Source organism: Cnephaeus nilssonii (assembly GCF_951640355.1).
Source record: "Cnephaeus nilssonii genome assembly, chromosome: 7".
Lineage (NCBI taxonomy): Eukaryota > Metazoa > Chordata > Mammalia > Chiroptera > Vespertilionidae > Cnephaeus > Cnephaeus nilssonii.
In genome coordinates this window covers 83,575,331-83,596,354 of record NC_137078.1, presented here as the reverse complement: position 1 = coordinate 83,596,354, position 21,024 = coordinate 83,575,331, and the positions used below count along the sequence as shown (strand labels likewise).

The 21,024-nt window shown below is 40.7% G+C and overlaps 1 protein-coding gene across 1 annotated transcript in view; it reads right to left on the bottom strand.

Moving 5' to 3' along the window:
* PTP4A2 (protein tyrosine phosphatase 4A2) overlaps positions 1 to 16,755 on the bottom strand; it is a 30,550-nt gene extending 13,795 nt beyond the window's left edge. Inside the window, exon 1 of the mRNA XM_079777051.1 lies at positions 16,376 to 16,755. The gene's annotated coding sequence lies outside the window, so the exon portion shown is untranslated. The remainder of the gene's footprint in view (positions 1 to 16,375) is intronic.
* Between the last annotated feature and the right edge of the window lie 4,269 nt (positions 16,756 to 21,024).

Genomic DNA, 21,024 nt, shown 5'->3' with positions numbered 1-21,024 from the left:
TCCTCTGGAAATAGGGACAAAGTCAAGTTCTTTCACTTGCCTCTTTCTTAAGCCTCCAATAAATGCTTATTTAGAAGTCCCTAAAAAATATAATTGTGATCAGACAGAAAAAGACATAAAAGATAATGACTATAGAACCATTTTCAGGAAGAAACTGAAATATAGATTAATTCAAGCCTATTCATCTATCCTGTCTTCATTTTATGATATTCTTAAGGCATTTTATTTTATAGGTTATATACTTGTGATGTTATCACCATGGACACGCACAAAACTAAAACATTCCTGAAATATGAATGACAGATAAATTCAAAATGGCATTCTAGGAGGGGTGTGGCATGGGAATGGGGGGATGAGGACAAATATGTGACACCTTAATCAATAAAGAAATTAAAAAATTAAAAAATGGCATTCTATGAACATTAATAACTCAAAAGAGTTACCCACTACAGTAAATACACAAAACTTCTACACTCAAACTAAGAAAAACAAAAACATACAACACTCTTCCCTTTTTTTTTTTGGTCCTTTTTTAAATCCTCACCCAAGGATATTTTTCCATTGATTTTCAGACAGAGTGGAAGGAAGGAGGAGGAGGAGGGAAGGGAGGAGGAGGAGGGAGGACAAGAACGTGAGATCAACACATGATTGGTTGCCTCCCGCACATGCCCCAGGCATGGGTTCCAAGCAGCAACCCTTCAGTCTTTAGGCCGACGCTATAACCACCGAGCAAAACTAGCCAGGGCAACACTCTTCCTAACTCATAATTCTAACTGTAACTCCAAAACACAGCCACCTTAGATTACACATTTCATATAGAGTATTCCTTGTACAGTCAAGGAATTTTAAAGCTGGAAGAAAAAAGGAATCAACTACTCTGACCTTAAAAAAAAAAAAAAAAAAAAAAGATGATATTTGGGCTCACGAGAAGTCAAAATGACAGGCAGATCAAAGACAACAGCCCAGGTCTACTAACTCCCTATTTATTTTTCCTTCAATTTTGCCTAATGGAGGTATCCACATATTTAAGTCACACTCTTTTTTCATGTAAGTGTAACTTTTCAAATATTTGTTTGGATGTTCATCTGCAACTCTGTGACCTTATAATAAGGGGAGAAACGATTAATAAGGTAACTACTCAAAGAACAATGGTTTGCATGCAGTGCAGAGCAAAACACAAGGAAATTCTAACCTGTCTGAATCCCCTTGGTTTAATGATGTTATCACAGCTAATTTGTGTCACCTGAATAAAGGCACTGAAAGACCTGCATTGTAGTGATGTCCAGGCTTAAAAGTTACAGCTCTAGCATTACGTTTTCTACCTAGTCTCCAGTGTTTGTCTGCTCAGCAAACAGAGCAAACTTTATCCCATCTTATCCCTCCCAAACTCATTTTGGAAGGACCACTTCCAGGGATAAGGATAATTAAATTATTAGATTTTCAATTCTTAACCCCATACTGAGATCCCCAGCAAAATAATTTCTGCCAAATGAAACAGTATGTTCTATCAAAGTTAACAAATACATGATAAAAGCAAGCTTCTGCTCCTTCCCCCATCCACAAGAGTTCAACTACACATCAACAGTTATATGTTCTTGCACCTGTCAATTCAGATAACTAATGTTAATTCCTGTGACATGCATAAGAATACAAAGCAAACAGTCTGTAAAAAAAATCGTAAGCGTACTGCAGCTGGAAAGTACTGTAGCATAAACTCAGCACCTGTACTCCTTACAGAAAAACCTTCTTCTAAAGTTCTCTCTGGCATTAATTCTGCTCTATCTACTTAAGTAAAAATTGATTCTTGCTTTAATTTACCAGGTGATGGAAGAGGCTGTTTTTTGTTGTTGTTAATCCTCACTGGAGGATATTTTTCCCAATGATTCTTAGAGCGGGTGGAAGGGGGGTAGGGGGGATGGGGCGGGAGAAAGAGAGAGAGAGAGAAACATCAGTGTGAGAGAGAGATATCGATTGGTTGCCTCCCGCAGGGATCAGCATGCAACCAAGGTATGTGCCACGACAGAAATCGAACCTGGGATCCACCAGTCCGCAGGCTGGCACTCAAAGCACTGAACAAACTAGCTAGGGCAAGAGGTTGGTTTACTTGACAAATAATAGTGGCCAATTCAAATATGCATCTAAATATTCTCTTCACCCTTTACTTTTATGGAACCTAACTTTTAAAATGCTGCATTTGGGACATTTCCATTTTTAACAAAAAAAAAAAACAAAAAAAACACAGAACTTCACTGAAGGATTAGAAAGGATGGTCTGTGCCAAAATATTCTTTTAAATTAAGGAAGAAGGGAAGGAAGAAAGAGAATAACGAAAGAAGGACAAAGAAAGAGGGGGCTGGAAGAACAGCAAGTAAGCAGAGGCCTACCAAGCTAAGAGAGTGCACTGCCAATAACAGTAAGTGAATAACACAAGTCAAACCTCAATTCTCAAACGTCTCCCATCTCGAACAATTCGCTTCTCAACCCGACTACCCTTTATACCTGTATGATCAATCACCTGACTCTTAGGTGACAAACAAGGAAAGAATTCTAGCATGAGTCAGTTTACCACCGTTAACATCTCAGGAAATAGTTCTGTGAATATTTTCACTTTTTTTTTTGCTTTTGTTGCTGCTTATTATTATTAAATTTTAATTTTTTACTATAAATATTTCCTTTTTAAATTTTCATTTACATTTCATGTCCTTTTTGTCTTTGAAGTGTTTATTTATAAATTAAATAGTACATTAAACATGTACTGTATATAAGGTGAAAAGAGGGAATCATTTGGGGCCTAGAACAGATTAATTCAATGTACATGATTTCTAATGGGAAAAAATGCTTTGGTTTTTTAACCTTCCAGAACAAATTCAGTTCAAGAACCAAGGTTGCTAGAGTTTAAATGTCTAGGGTCAACCCTCTACTGCCAATATTGACCTAGAAGAGAATCAAAAACTAAAATGCATGAAATACAGTAAGCCCTTGATTTTGCTGACCTCAATTTAATGGATTTCAGAATTAACAAACAAAATTTCCAGTCCATATGTCATATGTAAAATTAACACCCCGTTAACTTTAAAATGTTTTTAAACAAGATGTGCTTATAATTATAACTAGAGGCCCGAAGCACAAAATTCGTGCAAGGGGCTTGGCCCTCGCAGCCCTGGCTTCGTCCAGAAGGTCATCCGGAAGGTTGTTCAGCTGTCTGGTCTAATTAGCATATTACACTTTTATTATTACAAAAGATTAACAGGTTGTTTTTTTATTAGTTCATTATTATTTTTAACAAATTTTAACAGTAGGCCATATGTTGGAAAAAACACTGTAGTAATAGTAATTTCAGCCACATAAATAAATCTTACATATCTACAGCTATAGTCTACATATTCAAATCCAAGGCTCGCTGCTCGTAAACAATGTTCAGTGAGTGATTAGCACATGATCACACCATATCTCTCGTGGTAATTGGTTCTGTTGTTGCATGGCGTGACTTTCTGCAGCAAATGTGCTAAGCCAGCCATGTGCATTTGTTTGCTCGTTGTGACTGGTGAATGTACTCATTTACTAGATCTATTCAGTATAGATTTAAAATTACTGTAATACACAAAGGAAGCTTTCCTGTGAAATTAAATTTTTCTTATGTACTTAATTTTAATTACACAAACATGTCTACATAAGTAAAAACAGGTAAACTAATTTGTAAAATTTTTAACATAATGCATTCGGAAAACCTACTTTATTATATAATGGATTTTCATCTTTAAGGGACACCTGTTCACCCAAATAAGTCCATTATATCAAGGTTTTACTACAATATATAATATAATATCCATCATTTAATCATGGCACATTCATAAAATGGAAACTATGCAGAGGTCAAAAAGAATAAAATAGATTTATATGAACTGTTATGGAAAGATGGCTAAGAGACACTAATAAGTAAAAAGAGCAAGGTCTGTAACAGTGTATACAGAAATATTTGTGAGTATCATATATGCTTCCATATCCATGAACTATCTGGAAAACTACACAAAGATAAGAGGTAACAATGGTTACCTGGGAGCATGATTTACTTTATTTATCATAATATATGCCTTTTGAACTGTTTCAATCTTTTTCCATATACACGTTACCTTAATTTTTTTTTATTCTAGGGTGATAAAGACCTATAATGATGTACAATCTAATTACATTCTTTTTTTTAAAAATATATTTTATTGAATTTTTACAGAGAGGAAAGGAGAGGGACAGAGAGCTAGAAACATCGATGAGAGAGAAACATCGACCAGCTGCCTCCTGCATACCCCCTACCAGGGATGTGCCCGCAACCAATGTACATGCCCTTGACCGGAATCGAACCTGGGACCCCTCAGTCCGCAGACCGACGCTCTATCCACTGAGCCAAACCGGTTTCGGCTAATTACATTCTTAACAGTGCTATAGCCATGGGATTACAAAGAGCCTCGAGAGGGCTAGTCCCTCTGTTCCAGGCAGGCCAATACCTACATACAATTCTAGAAAGACAGTGTTCTTCTTTGTTAAAGATACTAAATTATTGAGTAAAATTCAGGTCCTGCTTTGGCAATTGTAATTCTAAGTTAAAATATAAAAATAGAGTATTCAAGGGCATGAAGGAACTTTACAAAATCAACCCCATTTAAGTGACCCAAACTTACTGGGCAGCCTTTTGAAAATCCTGTCAATCCACTTACTAGTACATCAAACTATCCACTGAGAAATCACCCCTATTTCTAAATTAAAGCAAATGATACAGTAAACCCTCTAATTTGATGGGTTATGCCAGTAGTCACCAAATTAAAACAGCACATAATATAAATGCACAATAAAGTAGTCTAGATCTAAGAAAATAAAATCTAAAAGCAAAGGTCTGACAAACAAATAAGCACACACTATGTTATTTTTCCTAACCAGAAATTCTACAGGAAGTCATGCAAATTTGAGTTAGGTTGGTTTCTACAAACAGGCAACATGAAAGCATAATGCTGTATATAAGACTAAAACCTTGCAACAATTTTTTCCTAAGGCAAATTTATTTCACTTCAACACAGACACCTGCACTTCCCTTAAAGTATGACTAATCTGTCAACAGTAAAAAAAAAAAATCATTCTCTGAAGTTAGACATTTTTTCCTTGTAATTTGGCTAGTTAAGAATTTATTGTCCTAGCCGGTTTGGCTCAGTGGATAGTGTATCAGCCTGAGGACTGAAGGGTCCCAGACTCTACTCCAGTCAAGGGCACGTACCTCGGTTGCAGGCTCCAGGGCGAGTGAAGGAGGCAACCAATCAATGTTTCTCTCACATCGATATTTCTCTCTGTCTTTCCCTCTCTCTTTCACTCTCTCTAAAAATCAATGGAAAAATACCCTTGAGTGAGAATTTTTTTAAAAAATGTTGAAAACAAACAGATAAATAATAAAATAATTTTTAAAAAATCAACTGGTGAATGTGTAAATAAATGAAATAAATCAATGTTTCTCTCTTTCTCTTTCTCTCTCTCAAATCAATAATTTTTAAAAGCCCTCAATAAAAGTTTGCTGTTTATACAGCATTAAAAAAAAGAATTATTAATTCAAATATCTATCGGTCACTATACTATATGTCACATACTCAAGCAAGAGCAGTAAACAAACAAAAACTGTCAGGATGGGTCTTATATTTTTGTAGGCAGAAAAAGACAAATAAAATATGCCACTGCTATGGAAAAAAATGCAAAGCAGGGGAATCTTCAGTGCCTCCAATTCTAAATAAGGCTATCAGGAAAGGCCTCACTGAAAAAAGTGACATTTTATCCAAGACCTGGGGGTGTGAGCCAAATAGATATTTGAGGGAGCATTCTAGGCAGAGGGATTAGCTGTTGCAAAGGTTATGAGATGGGGCCTTGCAGTGTTCTTAGAGCGGGGGGGGGGGGGGGGGGGGGGCAGTGTTACCAGAGCAAAGAAGGCAAGGGAGTGAATAGGGTCAGAGAAGTAAAAGAGGACCTATAGGCCAATGTTTGGCTTTTATTTGGAAAAGATGAGAAGATTTCAAGCAAGAGTGACATTTTATGCTTAAAAGGCTCACTCTGGCTGCTACGTGGAGACAGATTATATGAGTAATAAGGGTGGAAGCAGAGATCAGACAGGAGCCTGTGCTATAATCCAGGAAAAAGACAATGATGGCTTGGACCAAGGTAGTAGAAATACAAAACATAAAAAGGGATCAATTTTAAGATTTGTCTATAGACTGGATATGGAGTCTGAAAAAAAGAATCAAGGCTCTAAGTAACTATAAGAACTCGTAAATCCCTCACAATATTCAGAAACTATTCTACAACAGATTATAAAATCTTCACCAACCATCAAGGAAGAAAAGTAGGGAAATTATTCTGTTAAGTATTACTGTATCTTTGCATTTTGAACATTTGAGAGAAAAAATATCTTAAGACTTGTAAACTAAAAAGAATTCAACTTTGCTAATTAAACATTGTCTGGTTAACTGGGCTCAAGATGAAATTTTACTCATCTCTCATATCCTACTCCCAACTCATCAGAGCCCTGTAGAAATAAGAGCTCTATTCTCTGTGCTACTTATCTTTCTTCATCCCTCTACTGTTGCATTTATCAAACTAAGATTGTGGATCCTTGAACTTAGACAATTCAAATTAATGTTAGTTCTCCTGCCCCAATGACTACAGTCATGGAAGTTGATAAAGAAAGAGGTATTCATTAAATTCTACACAAATTAGGGTCCAAAATATATGTAAACAAGCTAAAAAACAGCAAGATGCTTCTTCACTGCTAAAAAAGTTTCATAGTTACTCTACTCTCTTGGTTATTCCCACTTTTCTACTTCCTCATTTAAGGAGGGAACTTGAGAATCAAGCTCCAGTACAGAAATCAATAATCAGTTCTATAAAAAGAAAGTACGACCTTGAGGGTGAGAAAATATCTTAACATTTCAGAGCTACTTGGAAAAAAGGAAAGCAATTAACCAACAACCACACCTGCTTCTGAGAACAGTGACAGTTATTTACTGAAGTCTTGTGGGCCCTGTTCCCACTCAAATGAAAAGGGAGTGGTTTTCAAGTTTGTATGTACCCTGGTGATTAGAAGTAGTTGTCCTTTTCTAGTAACTCCTACCTCAACGAATAACTATAAGACAAAAATTGCATTAAATATTTTCCTGCTACACTTGAAAATATTTATTTTCAATTTTGTACTCTATTGTTCTTTTAAAGATTAACAATTCTCCAGATAAATCTCTTGTCCAAATTGTTATTTTTCATTTCATTAATAAATTTAAATGGAGGTAACAGCACTATAGCCAGTTTTCATTTTCTAAAAAATTATCTGAATACCAGTAATAACATTAAAAATCTCAACAGCACAATCCAAATATTGGGCATTAATCTTATTGTTTTCAGTGACTCTTCTAAAAATTAAGCTCTTCGGCTCTATTAAATTGGTTATATTCATTTCCAGACAAAGGTATCATGGTTTCCTCTCCATAGACTTTAGTTGTTTTAAGACTCCCAAGCTTCTTTATTATTATTAAGTTTTAAACTTAACTGCGGTAAGCCTCCTTTATACAATACAAATTATCTCAAACTCAGCTGCATCCCCATAAAATTAAATCCCCTAATGTTTGTTTTCTTCTTTCCTTCCATCTTTCTGTCTTCAATCTCAAAAGGCTATGTAACTGTCTTAGAGAACAATTTAGGTCTTAATTATCTTAAGTTTCCAACATCGCTATACATACATTATCCCAAGAACCATTGAATCAATTACTTCTTTAATAAAAAAATGTACTTGAGATTCTAAACTTCAATGCAAAAAAATTTTTAATGCAACTGTAATAAAGCAAATTCAGTAGGAAAAATTCAAAAGGACTCCTGAATTCACCATGTCAACACCACTTTGAAATGTTTTCTGACCTATATCAGGACAGTTTGAATGACTATAACAGCTGCAAGTTTCCTGAGGTTGCAAAATAGATACTTGGTTAAAGGTTACTTGAGTCACCTTTCAAAATAACCTACAGCACAGGAGCAGCATGCAAAGCAAAAACTTCCAGGCTATTGTTAGCATTATTTAAAATATGTTTCAGAACTTAGCAGTTTATGGGTCAGCTTAATTCTTTCATTTCCCTATTTTGTAAAATGTATTGGTCCTGTTCAAGTATCTACCACCAAAAGAGGGGGAAGGAAGCTCTCTATGTCAGGATATGAAATAAAAAACATTACAAATAACATCTTGTCAGCACAAATTCTTTTGTTTAAGCCCCAGAAATTTTTCTGCTGTTAGGGTATTTTGGTTCAAGTTTCCCCTAAAGCTGGGTAAATTACACTTCACTTCCTCTCCTAAATTTACTTCTTATAAATCACATTATACTTCACAGCCATCTCTCTGTGTACTGAGTATAGTACAAGATAAATAGGCAAGAACCTAAATCATTCTATTTGGAGCTGCTAGTGGCCTTTTAAAATATACTGTCTACCCATTATTTGCCCAATAATAGCTTGATGTTTATTTTCGTAAAACACAACATTCACAATCTTTAAAAACTATACAGTTGTTTTACCTTATATGTTAATGTGAAGCAAAAATGGTGAAATACTCTATAATGCCATGTCAAGGGGTTATTATCCTTTGCTCACTACCTTAGTTCAATTTCAACATGGATTCCTCTTCTCTTTCCACTTAAAGAATGCAAAAAAAAAAAAAATGTAATGCAAAATTTAATCTTTTTTGTCCTCTTACTCCAAATACCTACTGAGATGAGAGGCAACATACCACCTCTGAATGATACTAAAATGCAGCACATTGGTCTTACAAATATTTGTGGAGTTCTGTGCGTATACCATACAAACATCCAGAATCAAGATCCAAAAACAATCAATGTGGATGAAAAGTATTTTATGATGGGCATTAATATTTCATACTGATACTACATACTCAGAAGATACAAAGTGAGTGTGAGTAGAATGAAGTAGGATTAATTAAGACTTCTGAGGAAAGGTAAGACTTTTACGACAAGATTGGTAGAAACAGTGAAGGGACATAGCATAACTTAGGAAAGGACCCAAGTCTCTGGTTACATATCTCTGGTGAGGACTTGACCATGCTGATAATTTCAGATCAGTTCAGATGCAATAAAAGCTCTTAGGAAATTAAAAGTATAATAGTAATCAGGAAGCAACTCTTTGCTCCCTAAGAGAAAACAAACACAGTTGATTGAGCCTTGAACAACAAGGAGCTAGAGGCACATACCCGCCCTCCCCGCCACACACACACACACACACACACACACACACACACACACATGCAGTTGAAAATCTGTATATAACTTTTGGCTCCCCAAAAACTTAAGTTGCCCCTCGGTATCGGAGGGGGATTGGTTCCAGCCCTCCCACCCCCACAGATACCAAAATCCTCGGATGCTCAAGTCCCCTATATAAAATGTAGATCAACACACAGTCAGCCCTCTACATCTACAGACTCCCAACCATGAATCAAAAACAGTAGAGGCAGGCTGAAACAGGTTTGGCTCAGTGGATAGAGCGTCGGTCTACGGACTGGAAGGTCCCAGGTTCGATTCCGGTCAAGGGCATGTACATTGGTTGCGGGCACATCTCCTGGTGGGGGATGTGCAGGAGGCGGCTGGTCGATGTTTCTCTCTCATCGATGTTTCTGGCTCTCTATCCCTCTCCCTTCCTCTCTGTGAAAAATCAATAAAATATATTAAAAAAATAAATAAATAAAAAAACAGTAGAGGCAGGCCTAGCTGGTTTGGCTTAGTGGATAGAACGTTGGCCTGCGGACTGAAGGGTCCCAGGTTTGATTCCAGTCGAGGGCACATGCCCGGGTTGTGGGCTCGATCCCCATTAGGGGGTGTGTAAGAGGCAGCCAATCAATGATTCTCTCTCATCATTGATGTTTCTATCTCCCCTTCCCTTCTTCTCCGAATTCAATAAAAATATATATGTTGTTTAAAAAAAAAACAGTAGAGGCATTTATTTATTATTATTTGTTATTATTATTATTTTAATCCTCACCCAAGGATATGCTTTTTTATTGATTTTTTGAGAGAGAAAGATTGATGTAAGAGAGAAACATCAACTGGCTGCCTCCCATATGTTCCATGACCAGGGATCAAACCAAGAACCTAGGTATGTGCCCTGACAGGCAATCAAATCCACAACCTTTTGGTGTAGGGACAATGCTCCAACCAACTGAGGCACCCAGCCAGAGTGAGGCATTTATTTTTAAAAGTCCATGTATAAGTGGATCTGGGCAGTTCAAACCCATGTTGTTCAAGGGTCAGAGTGTATTGTCATATTGGTGGGCATTTCTGATCTACTGAGCAACTCCATAATTACCAACAAGTTTCACAAAGAATCTCTCAACTTATTAAATCCTACCTGATAAATTCTTCTTCCTTGTAAACAGATGAGTTTATTAACTAAACTAGAGACTCTATGCATGAAATTCGTGCAAGGGGCTAGGCCCTCGCAGCCCGGGCTTCGTCAGACAGTTGTTCTGCTGTTCGGTCTAATTAGCATATTAGCTCTTTATTATATAGGAGGATTCTACTTGTGGATGACCTCCAAATGAAGATCGAAACTCACTAGAAAAACAATTCAGCCCTAGCTGGTTTGGCTCAGTGGATAGAGCGTCAGCCTGCAGACTGAAGGGTCCCAGGTTCAATTCCAGTCAAGGGCATATGCCTGGGCTGCAGGCTCGATCCCCAGTAGGGGTCATGCAGGAGGCAGCCAATCAATGATTCTCTCTCACCATTCATGTTTCTAGCTCTCTCTCTCCCTCTCCCTCCCTTTCTGAAATCAATAAAAAAAATTTTTTTTAAAAAGAAAAGAAAAACAATTCAAAGTATAGTCTATGACTTAAATTTGAAGTGCTTTGTGTCCAGAAAGATCTAAATTATTTTAATTTAAACCAATCACCAAAAGGAAACTTGTTTGTAACCACATATGTGGGAAAGAAGAATAATGTCACTAGAATCTATTGTTTCTCCATCATATCCTTCCCAATTTGCTGACAAATCCTGCTGATGACTCATATCCTTCTGCACTAACCAGTCACTCTGTTCCCTCATGATATGCTTTTCACCAATAATGGAAAGCAGAAAACACATCAATTTTTTTGCTACTAAAAACAGTAAATATCCACATATATATATAAATACAACTTACAAACATTGTGGTGATACAACCTAGTGAATATTTCCTATAAAAGAGTGCAAGAAAAAGCTATGCTTAAATCTCAACTAAGACTAAAGGATGACTAGAAGAAAGCAGACCTAATTGTAAATTTGAACTCCTGTCAAATGATACATTAGTACAGAGCCAACATTTTTTACCACTGCAGAAATAAAAATATAAAGTAATTTATCTGATCTGCTAAAGCAAATATATCATGTGTGTATTTTATGCCAAAAGAATTAACATTTTCTGAGAAGAATGAAATTTCAACCCAAAAATACTATGAAAGGAATTAAATACACAATTCCCTAAAGGTAAAGACTGTTCTAATGGTCAAAATATTTTTTCAAAACAGACCCAACTAGCAAAAAAAGGTTAGTCTTAAAATTCTCTCCAGTTTAAAACGGCAATGCCGTGCAATGTAAATTTATATTCAAATGATGAAATTTAGTTTCTAGGCTACTTAAAATAGAGTGGATGCTGTGTTACAGAACCTATGGGACAGAAATCCGTTCAGGCAAAAAAACAACAACCATTTGTATTACAGTCACATAACTGTTAGTATAATGTGTCAATTCCTCATAGCCATTTTTCTGGAAAAGATTTTGTGCCAGTATATCTATACTGATTGAACAGATAATGCAGGGAAAACCACCTAAGACACTGCAGGAGAAGAGTCATTTTCCCCCCTGCTTCCTGGTAACTCCACAGGGTAACTGTGGAAAGTAGACAAAGCCTACAGTGCTGTGAAGCTTTTTTCGTAGAGTGGAGGTGCTAGAGTAGTGACAGTTTCTGGTACAGCATAGACCTCTACAACTCTAAGGAACGACAAATTTGCATACAATAGCCACTTGAATGTTACACCAAGCAACCCAGCAAGGCTTCAAATCCCTACAGTAGCCAGGAAGTCAAAGGAGCTAGAGGATGTTGTTTAGTCAATAAAACAAAAGATAACTAGAAAAAGCTAACAGACCCCTCTACACATAAATTAGTTCTGAAGTTGAAAATGGAAAAAAGGCTCTTCTAATATCCCAGATTAATAGACTCAAATCGCCACTTCCCAAAGTAATTATAACTGGTGATATCCACTGTTCATTTAACCATCCCAAGTACAAAATTTGAATTGTAACATCAAGGGCTCTTACTTTTTAAACTTAGAGAATCATCAGTTTCTATGTAACCCAACCAGTGTCTTGAGAAAAATCTCAAAGCAGCAACATCCCCAAGAGAGTAAAAAATGTATGCAAGTACCTGAAGTACCCTTAAAAAAAAAAAAATAGCCTGGCGGGTATGCATAGGTGTTTGAGCATTGACCTATGAACCAGGAGGTCTCGGTTCAATTCAGGTCAGAGTACATGCCTAGGTTGAGGGCTCAGTCCCCAATAGGGGGCATGCAAGAGGCAGTCGACTGATGTTAATGTTTCTCTCTCATCAATATTTCTTTCTATCTCTCTCCCTTCCTCTCTCTAAAAATCAATAAAATAATGTATTTTTTTAATTTTACATTAAAAAAATTAAAATTCAAGCAAAAAAAAAAACAACGGCTGACTTCCTTAACATCTACTTAACTCCTACAAAGCGCCCTATAAACTGGCTAAAGTTAACTAAAAAAAAGTTTAGCCAGAGATTTAAGTACTTTAAGCCCCAAGGGGAAATTTATTTTATCCTCTACCATTTATTTACGGATACTATTTAAATTGGATTCCAAAACCTGGGATTCAACAATTGATCTATAAACCAATTTCCTTATCTGTAAAACTGAAAGAATGCCACTTACTCACAGGATTATTATGAACTGTAAATGAGATGATTTGTGATTCAGCACAAAGGAAATTATCTCAAGAAGGGAATATTGAAACCTAAACACAATGTTGGGACTTCACAAGTAGTTAAGACCTCAAGAATTCTACCATTAGTCTTCTCAACATAACTAAGTCTACCACGTTAAACTATGGATCCTGATTTCAAGTCACTAAAAAATTTTAAAGATCCCCAACTTCTATGAATAGTACAACTAATGGTATAGCACTGAAAGAAATCTGCCTAACTTAGGTTTCACTCTTCCAAGAGCAACAGTTAAAAATTTATGTACTGCTCCTCTGCATCTTATTTGTAATGCTTTTTCTCGAGGCTTCACTAGTTACCAATCACAACTTCCAACAAAAAGAAAGTACAGTCAAATCCTGTAAAATAAATTTCTACTAAATTCCAATTTTGTGCCTCAAAATCATAGTGTTCTGTAACTACTGCAGAGAGAAATATTACCTTTGAAAGACAGTAAAAAGTTAATTCTTAAGAAACATAAATCTTTTTTACCTTGTACACACAAATGTCTTTTCAAGTAAAATATAAATATGGGGCTTTCAAGACCTTTTAAGAAAATTATGTGCATAAGCATTCAAAACATTTACTCTTTCCTAATGCCATCAAAGTTCACTGATATAAATGGTTTCTGCCTATAAGTTTGGTTCGTTCAAATTAAATATTACTTGACTGACTCACGGAGGGAGTGGTTTGACTTTTGCTATTTTGAGTCAGAATATACCAGGTCCAGCAGTTCTAAACAATTTCTCATTTGTATAGGTGTTCTAAATTGCTAGTCTTTTCCAGGTACTAAATGTAACAATTAAACTATTGCCTTAGTAGAAAAGTCTTAATGGTAATAATACTTTGAATCTGTATTTCAATGTATAATTTAACAAAGTGCTTTCATATATATTTTCTCACTTGCTGTTCACAATCTCGGGGAGGAAAATACCCCACACGGCTGAACAAAGACTTTAACAAAGAAGTGACTACTACTAGCTGACTCTTAGCCCCCCAAAATAAAAAACATAAAAGGCTGCTGAGTTTCTTTAATCAGACTTTCCTCTCCCAGACATATTCCAGGTGCCTCATAAAAACTCTGTCTCAAAGCACACATCCTGGGGCCCCAGGAGAGTTTCAAGGCTAAGCTCCACCCACATAAAACCCTTGCTTAGATCCTGAAGAGCCTCCTAGTCAGCATCTCCTAAATGATCCCCTTGCCTCCAGCCATTTACTCTTCTGCTATAACTTCAACATCTCTCACCTGTACAAGCTGACAGGTCACTGTGTGGTAAAATACCCCAAAGTGAGACAACCTAATGTGAAGATAGTAATTATGTAGTGGAAAAATCAAGCACTTTGGAGTCAGAAAGACCTGAGTTTTTAATCCAATTCCTATTATCTTCTGACCTAGAACAAGTTATTTCTTTGAGTCTCTTCATCACTTTAAGTCAATGAGAGCTCATCACTGTATCCCTATTCCTGGCAAATAGAAGCCAATCAATATGTGCCAAATAAATATAAATGAAGACACTTACCACCTTTTAATAGCCGTGAGAATTAAATGAATATAAAAAGCACCTGGTACATAGTAGGCACTTAATACTAATTAATCCAGGTCCACACTGAATAGTAACATTATTTACTATTTTCAAAAACAGAGGGCATGCCAGTGATTAAGAAAAAGAATGCTCTAAGAAAAATATAATTTGACACATCACTGCTTTTGCCTGTGATTCTATTATGTCTACTATCTAACTCTTCGGTTATCATATTGAAAAACTCCCAACTTCTAATAAAAATCTCATCATTAAGGTGTAAAGTCCATATAAGGCACTCTTTATCTAGAACCCCTAACTTCTACAAGAATCTGGGAAAAGTCCATGATAGTGCTTAGTTCATTCACAATCCAATAAAAAACAACTTTTAAAATGTCAAGATCAGAATACTGGCAAACAACTTCTCACCATCTTCACCAACACAATGGTATACTGACAAGAGATTCTGAAACCTTAATAAATAAAGTATCCTTTTATAGCCTTAATTTCTTTTTGCACATTTAACGAAGCATAACTTCCTATCTGAAACTACTGTAATATAGAGTATGGCAGCAAATAACTACCATATCCTAATCCAGCAGTGGTTGTCGTTTGGTGACTCCAAACAGACAAGCAGCATTTGCTGAACGCCTACAGTGATGCCAGAACTGCTAGACACTTTATATGTCTCTTCACAAATTCCAGAAAATAAAAAACTAGCCTACGGTTCTTCTCCATCATCATTACATCATAGCAGCAGCAGCAGCAGCATTATTTCTTAAGAGCTCTTCTCCAGAAGATTAGGAAAGAGCCACAATCTAAAAATATGACTTCAATTTACCTAAAAATAAAATACCTTTCACCTCCCCTGAAAAGCTAACAATACTTTACAAGAGTCTATGCTGCTGAATAAAGGTTCAAAAACCTAGGATCCTGGGCAATAGACAAGTTTTAGTTAGCTCTCACATCCCCAGACTAAAATGGGATGACAACCACATCCTTGACAAATTTAGAAATTTATGTAGATGGCATGAAAGGGGGAGGTACAGATAGAAGGGGGGGGAAAGCACATTCTTTTAAAAATCCCAGAACTCGAAAATGACAGTGCCGCTGGAATACACTCCTATACCCTCTTCCTCACCCTTGAACCCAAGAACCCAGGGACAGGACGCTCCTGGAAAGAACTCCCGAACTCGGGGCACCGGGACTCACTACCGCCATCCACCTCGGCCAAGGCGAGCCTCCAGGACGCCTGCTCCCACTCCGGACAGACGCAGGTTCACCCTTCCCCACGCCCTCCCCCACCTCCCACGCTGCACTCATCCTCTCCCCACACTCACTCGTTCCCACACGCTGCCCCCCACAGTCACTCTCCTCCGACACTCCTGCTCTCCCCACACCATCCACACGGACACTGTCGCCCCGCACACCCTCCCGTACACTCACCCCACACTCCCACACACTCCCCTCCATCCTGCCCCAACCACCTCCAGCCACACTTTGGCACCCCCAGCTCCCTCCGCTCACCCCCGCATGCACACTCGGCCCTCTCCCCAACTCCCTCTTCACCCCCTTCACGCACGCACATTCCCCCCCGCCCACACTCACAACATTCTTACACACACACACTGTTCCCCCGCCTTCCTCACCCACCCTCCTGCTCCACGCTTCCCGGCCGCGCTCCCCCTCCCGGCCCCGGCCGGCTCTCCTTCCGGGGACGTGTCTCGGGCCTGCGCTAATGGCTGCGGCGCCTCCCGCCCTCCCTTCCCCGAGGCCCCGGGGGCCGGCGCGGGGGCCGCCCGGGAGCAGCGCACTCACGCTGGCGAGCTGGGGCCTGGGCATTGACGTCCGGCGGAGGCGGGAGCGAGGAGGCGCCTCTCTCCTCAGTCACCTCGGCGGCGGCGGCGGCGGCGGTAGCGGTGGCGGCGGCGACGACTCCCCCCCAGCCTCGGCGCGCGACACCCGGCCCGGCCCGGCGGCGGCGGCGCGTGTCCACGAGTCCGTCTTGCTGCTGCTGCTGCGGCCGCCGCTGCGTCTCCTGCTACCGCCGCTGCCCCCGCTGCCGCCGCTGCCCGGTGGCGTCGCCTAGTGCCGTGCCCGGCCGCCGCTGCCGCTCCAGCCGCTACCCGGACGGACGACGGTTACAGCCCCACGATCGCGCCTCCGCCACCACCGCTGCGCGCGCAGCCGGAACCAGCTCCCGCCGCCGCCCCTCAGGGGGCGCTGCGGGGCGCGGCGCGCGCCCGTCGGCCCTCCCACCGCACCCGCTGATTGGCTGGCCGGCCGGCGCGGGGCGGTTGGGCCCGCCCACTGCCCCGCCGGGCGCTAACCCACTGCCCTCGGCGCCTCGCCCGCGTCTTCTCGGCCTTCGTTCCGCTCCGCTCTGCTCTGCTGGCTGCGGAAGCGCATCCATGTGACCAGGGAGAGCGTGGGAGGAGGCCTAGGGAGCCGTTCGCCCACGCCCCGGCCCGCCCGTCCGCACCTGGGCTGGGGAGAGGCCCGAAGGCCGCCGTGTGACCTGCAAGGTCCAAGGGCTTTTTCCTGCGTTTCGGGCGGTGGGGCTGGGGCCAGATCCTTTTGGGGTGAGACAGCGACCGAGCCCTTTGCTTGGGGATTTCCAACTCACATGTGAGAACCAGGACAGCTCAGTTCTTGGCTGCCCTTCCTCGAGGCCCCAAATAAATGGCGTGTGCGTCTACGATTGCAAAGGATGTTTCTGCGCCTCCCCCCGCAGCCCTGCCGCCACGCACACCCAGACCTAAGAACCCTCCCTGACGGACCAAAGTTCAAACTTCCGGGATGCAGCATCTTGGGCAAGTTATTTCCTCTGAGTATTCTCAAACATTAAGTAGAAATAGTTATCAGCTACCTCGCGGGGCTCTTTCCACATATCAATAATGTAACTATGGGAAGAAGAAAAAAAAAGATGCCTGATGAAGAGGAGACCCTGAATTTCAAGGTCTCTAACCTAATGTCCCCTTTAACGACAGGGATTGATTATCCTCGAGATTAAACCATTCTCTCCTGCATTTGAAAGGCGGCCAGAAAGTATTTAGTTCTTTGTCAGACTATGGACAATGTGGTCACCGGTGAGTTGAGAGACTGGTCTGGGCTCCTGCCAGGTGGCAGCCAGAAAGAGGCACTGGAAGCCGGTTGGGACAAAGATAGGAGGCTTACTCATAAGCTTTTCGGGGAAGGGGCTGCTCTGTCTTCCCTTTCCCCCCTGGGAAGTCTCCCCTTCCCAGAACTAGCACCTATGTAGAAGGGACTACTGTCCCTTGGGCTGCCTCTCCCCTCACCCAGTTGCCAGCGCACACCTATTCATCTGGCCCTGTGGGGAGAAACCCTGGTCAGTAGTCATCATGAGGCCTTCCACACAAGGTGGGGGCATTGCTTCCGACCAGAAGGCTTCCATTAGAGCTTAGCAGTGAAAAGAAAGGTCTTATGACTCAGCCACATCAAGCCACAGCCCAGAACCCAGGATGTTCACCGCCAGCAGGTGGCCCAGGAGGGGGTATTCCAGGGCAAGGCTGGCTGGCAGGGCTGTGTGGGAGTAGAGAGGCCTTGAAGCGAGAGGGACTGAAGATCAGATTCGCCGCCCTTGGGTGAGGAGCACCGGCTCAGCTGCCCCGTGCACTCTACCTGCCTCCAGCAGGCAGCATTTTCCACTTCCTCCAAGCACAGGCTTGAAACAGACAACTATCTCCTCTGCACAATTTTTTGCGGAGTCTCTTGGTTATTATTCATTCTTCCGCTAAAATCTCAAAACACCTTATGCAATCTCCTATCATAGCATTTATAAATGCCTGTTTTCATGGTTCTCCCCTACTTAAACTGACCTACTTGGCACAGTCTAGTAGACTGTTGAACAAATGACTGACAGGCAACTAGTCCAACTAGCTGTCAGCCTGGCCCTAAAATGTCAGTAAATAATATAATAACATAAGGGTAACAATAATGGCTACGATAATGGCTACCATTTACGAAGCATCTGCCCTATTCTAAGCCATGGGCAAGGTGTTTTAAAATATATTATCAAGTTTATGCTTCAGAATAAACCTATGAAAAAGGTATTATTATCCTCATTTTAAAAGGGATTGAGACTCAGAGAAATGAAGTGACAGAAGCAGGATTCATTCAGCCCAGCTGTCTTCCTCTAAAGCCCAAATAAACATGATGTTAGTCTCTGACTCCAGTCAATAACTGGTGCCCCTCAGATTCACCTGGAATCCCTTTTGAGATGTTGGAAATACCCTCCTCTGACAGCAAAAGGCCTGAGATCATGGCACCACCAACTCCCCACACCATGAGTGACCAAATGGTTCCCGAGGAAGACTGCACACCGCAAACAGATCAGGAGTTGGGCTACAGGTGCCTAGTTACAGCGTGAACTACCCTTAGTAGTGAGTTTTATATGTAACAAGTGCCCTGAGCTTATCCACTGCCTTTGCTGAAGCATTCCAAGTGCCATTAGCTTATTAATCCTCCCAGTGCCCATGTGAGGCAAACTGGTGGTATTCCTGATTTTATAGAGCAGAGCCTTACCTCTTTATTTTTTTTAAATATATTTTTATTGATTTCAGAGAGGAAGTGAGAGGGAGAGAGAGATAGAAACATCAATGATGAGAGAGGATCACCGATTGGTTGACTCCTGCACGGCCCCCCTTCCCCCTCCTCCCTGCCCCCTCTCCCCTCCCCCGCCACCACCACTGGGGACTGAGCCCGCAACCCAGGCATGTGCCCTTGACTAGAATCAAACTCGGGACCTTTCAGTCCACAGGCCAACACTCTATCCACTGAGCCAAACCGGTTTCGGCAGCCTTAGCTCTTTGAAGCAGGAGCTGTGTGGGCCTGCCACACACAGGGGTTAGAGAAAGAAGTGATGGTGGTGTGACAAAGAAACCAAAATCCTGGGCGAAGTGGTTTGATACAGAAGTGGGGACACAACCCAGCTACCTGGTTCATACTATGGGGCTCCAGACTGTTTCATCTGGCATCCTGGCATTGCCATTTATTTGCTGGGTAACTTTGGGACGTTACTTAATCCAGTCTTAATTTCCCCATCTGTAAACTGAAAAAGGTAACACAACTTAGCTCATAATGCAGTTTTGAGTATGTAGCTCAGCACCATACTGGACAGAGTAAATGTTCAATAAATGTTAACTATTAATACAATTATTAGAATGGTATCTGGCATTGTGGAATAAATACACGGGATGAGTTTTGCTACTATTAACTGTGTAGAGTTTATTTCAAAATTGTAGGCTCTGCTACTTACTATTGGTTTTGTGACCTTGGACAGATAGATTGCTTAACTTCATGATTGAACCTCTTCTATTCTCATCTGTGAAATAGGGTTGCTCTGAAATGAAGGTCTTCACAGTGCTTTATAAACTGTCAAGCACTATACAAACATTAACTTGGTTTGTACTGTGACTGTACAGGAATTCCAGGTCTGCCCCTTAAATTCCAGGCTTCTAAAGTTTCCTCTTGTGTAATATGGGCAAGGTGATCACATCTATCTCAGGGGTGTGTTGTGAAAAAAAATTTGAATAATTAAAGACAATATATTTAAAGTACCTAGCACCGTGGGAGGTGGTCCATACATGTTACTTCCCTACCCCTGGTTAGTGTTGTTTTTCAGTGTCCTAAAGTAAAGGAAGCCACAGGGTGTGGTGGGAAATTAACCCTTTGCACTCGTTTGCTTTTTTCTCGATTCCTTTATTCTACTCGGGATTTAATTTTTTAAATACCCCAGATTTTACAAAGCGCGGCAGTAGAATAAAAAACTGGAGTTTCTTTTCATACAAACTTATTTATTTGGATTTTTTTATATTTCAAATTATTGATACATTCAATACAATTCGACAAACGAGCTGCTACCAATGCTCACCGTGTCGAGTCACACTCGACATCCGAGTGCAAAAGGTTAATGGAACCAATAGAGCAGGGATTACTCCTGGCTCTGCTACTGTGTGACCTTGGGCAAGTTACCTAACATCTCTCATCTTTCAGATTCCTTGCCTCTAACTTGAGACAGGGCATGCCTACATTGCAAAGTTTTAGGAAGGTAAGACTGACTGACCCAGCACAGACCTTACCTCACAGTAGGGGCTTGCTCAATATGTGGGATCCACTCTCAAGGAAAAGAGCCAGTTGGAAGCAACGACCAAAATTCCCCAACCCGAAACCAAAGGGGGTCATGAGCTGCAAAATAGGGGATCCAGACTCTACAAAGTTCAGCTGAGCTTGGAAGACCCCTACGAGGATCCAGCCCAGTACTAACTACTTAGCTTTCCTGGACCGTGCCAGTGGAGTGGTCAAGAGAAGGCCCTGAACGGACCCCACCCTCCCAAAGCGATAGCTGGAAGGGAGGAGGCAGGGGGAGGAAGGAATGTACTGATTCACCGCCCCACCCATCCCCTGCCTCTAATCTCTCTTCCGGAATTTTACAGCCCTCTTTTACA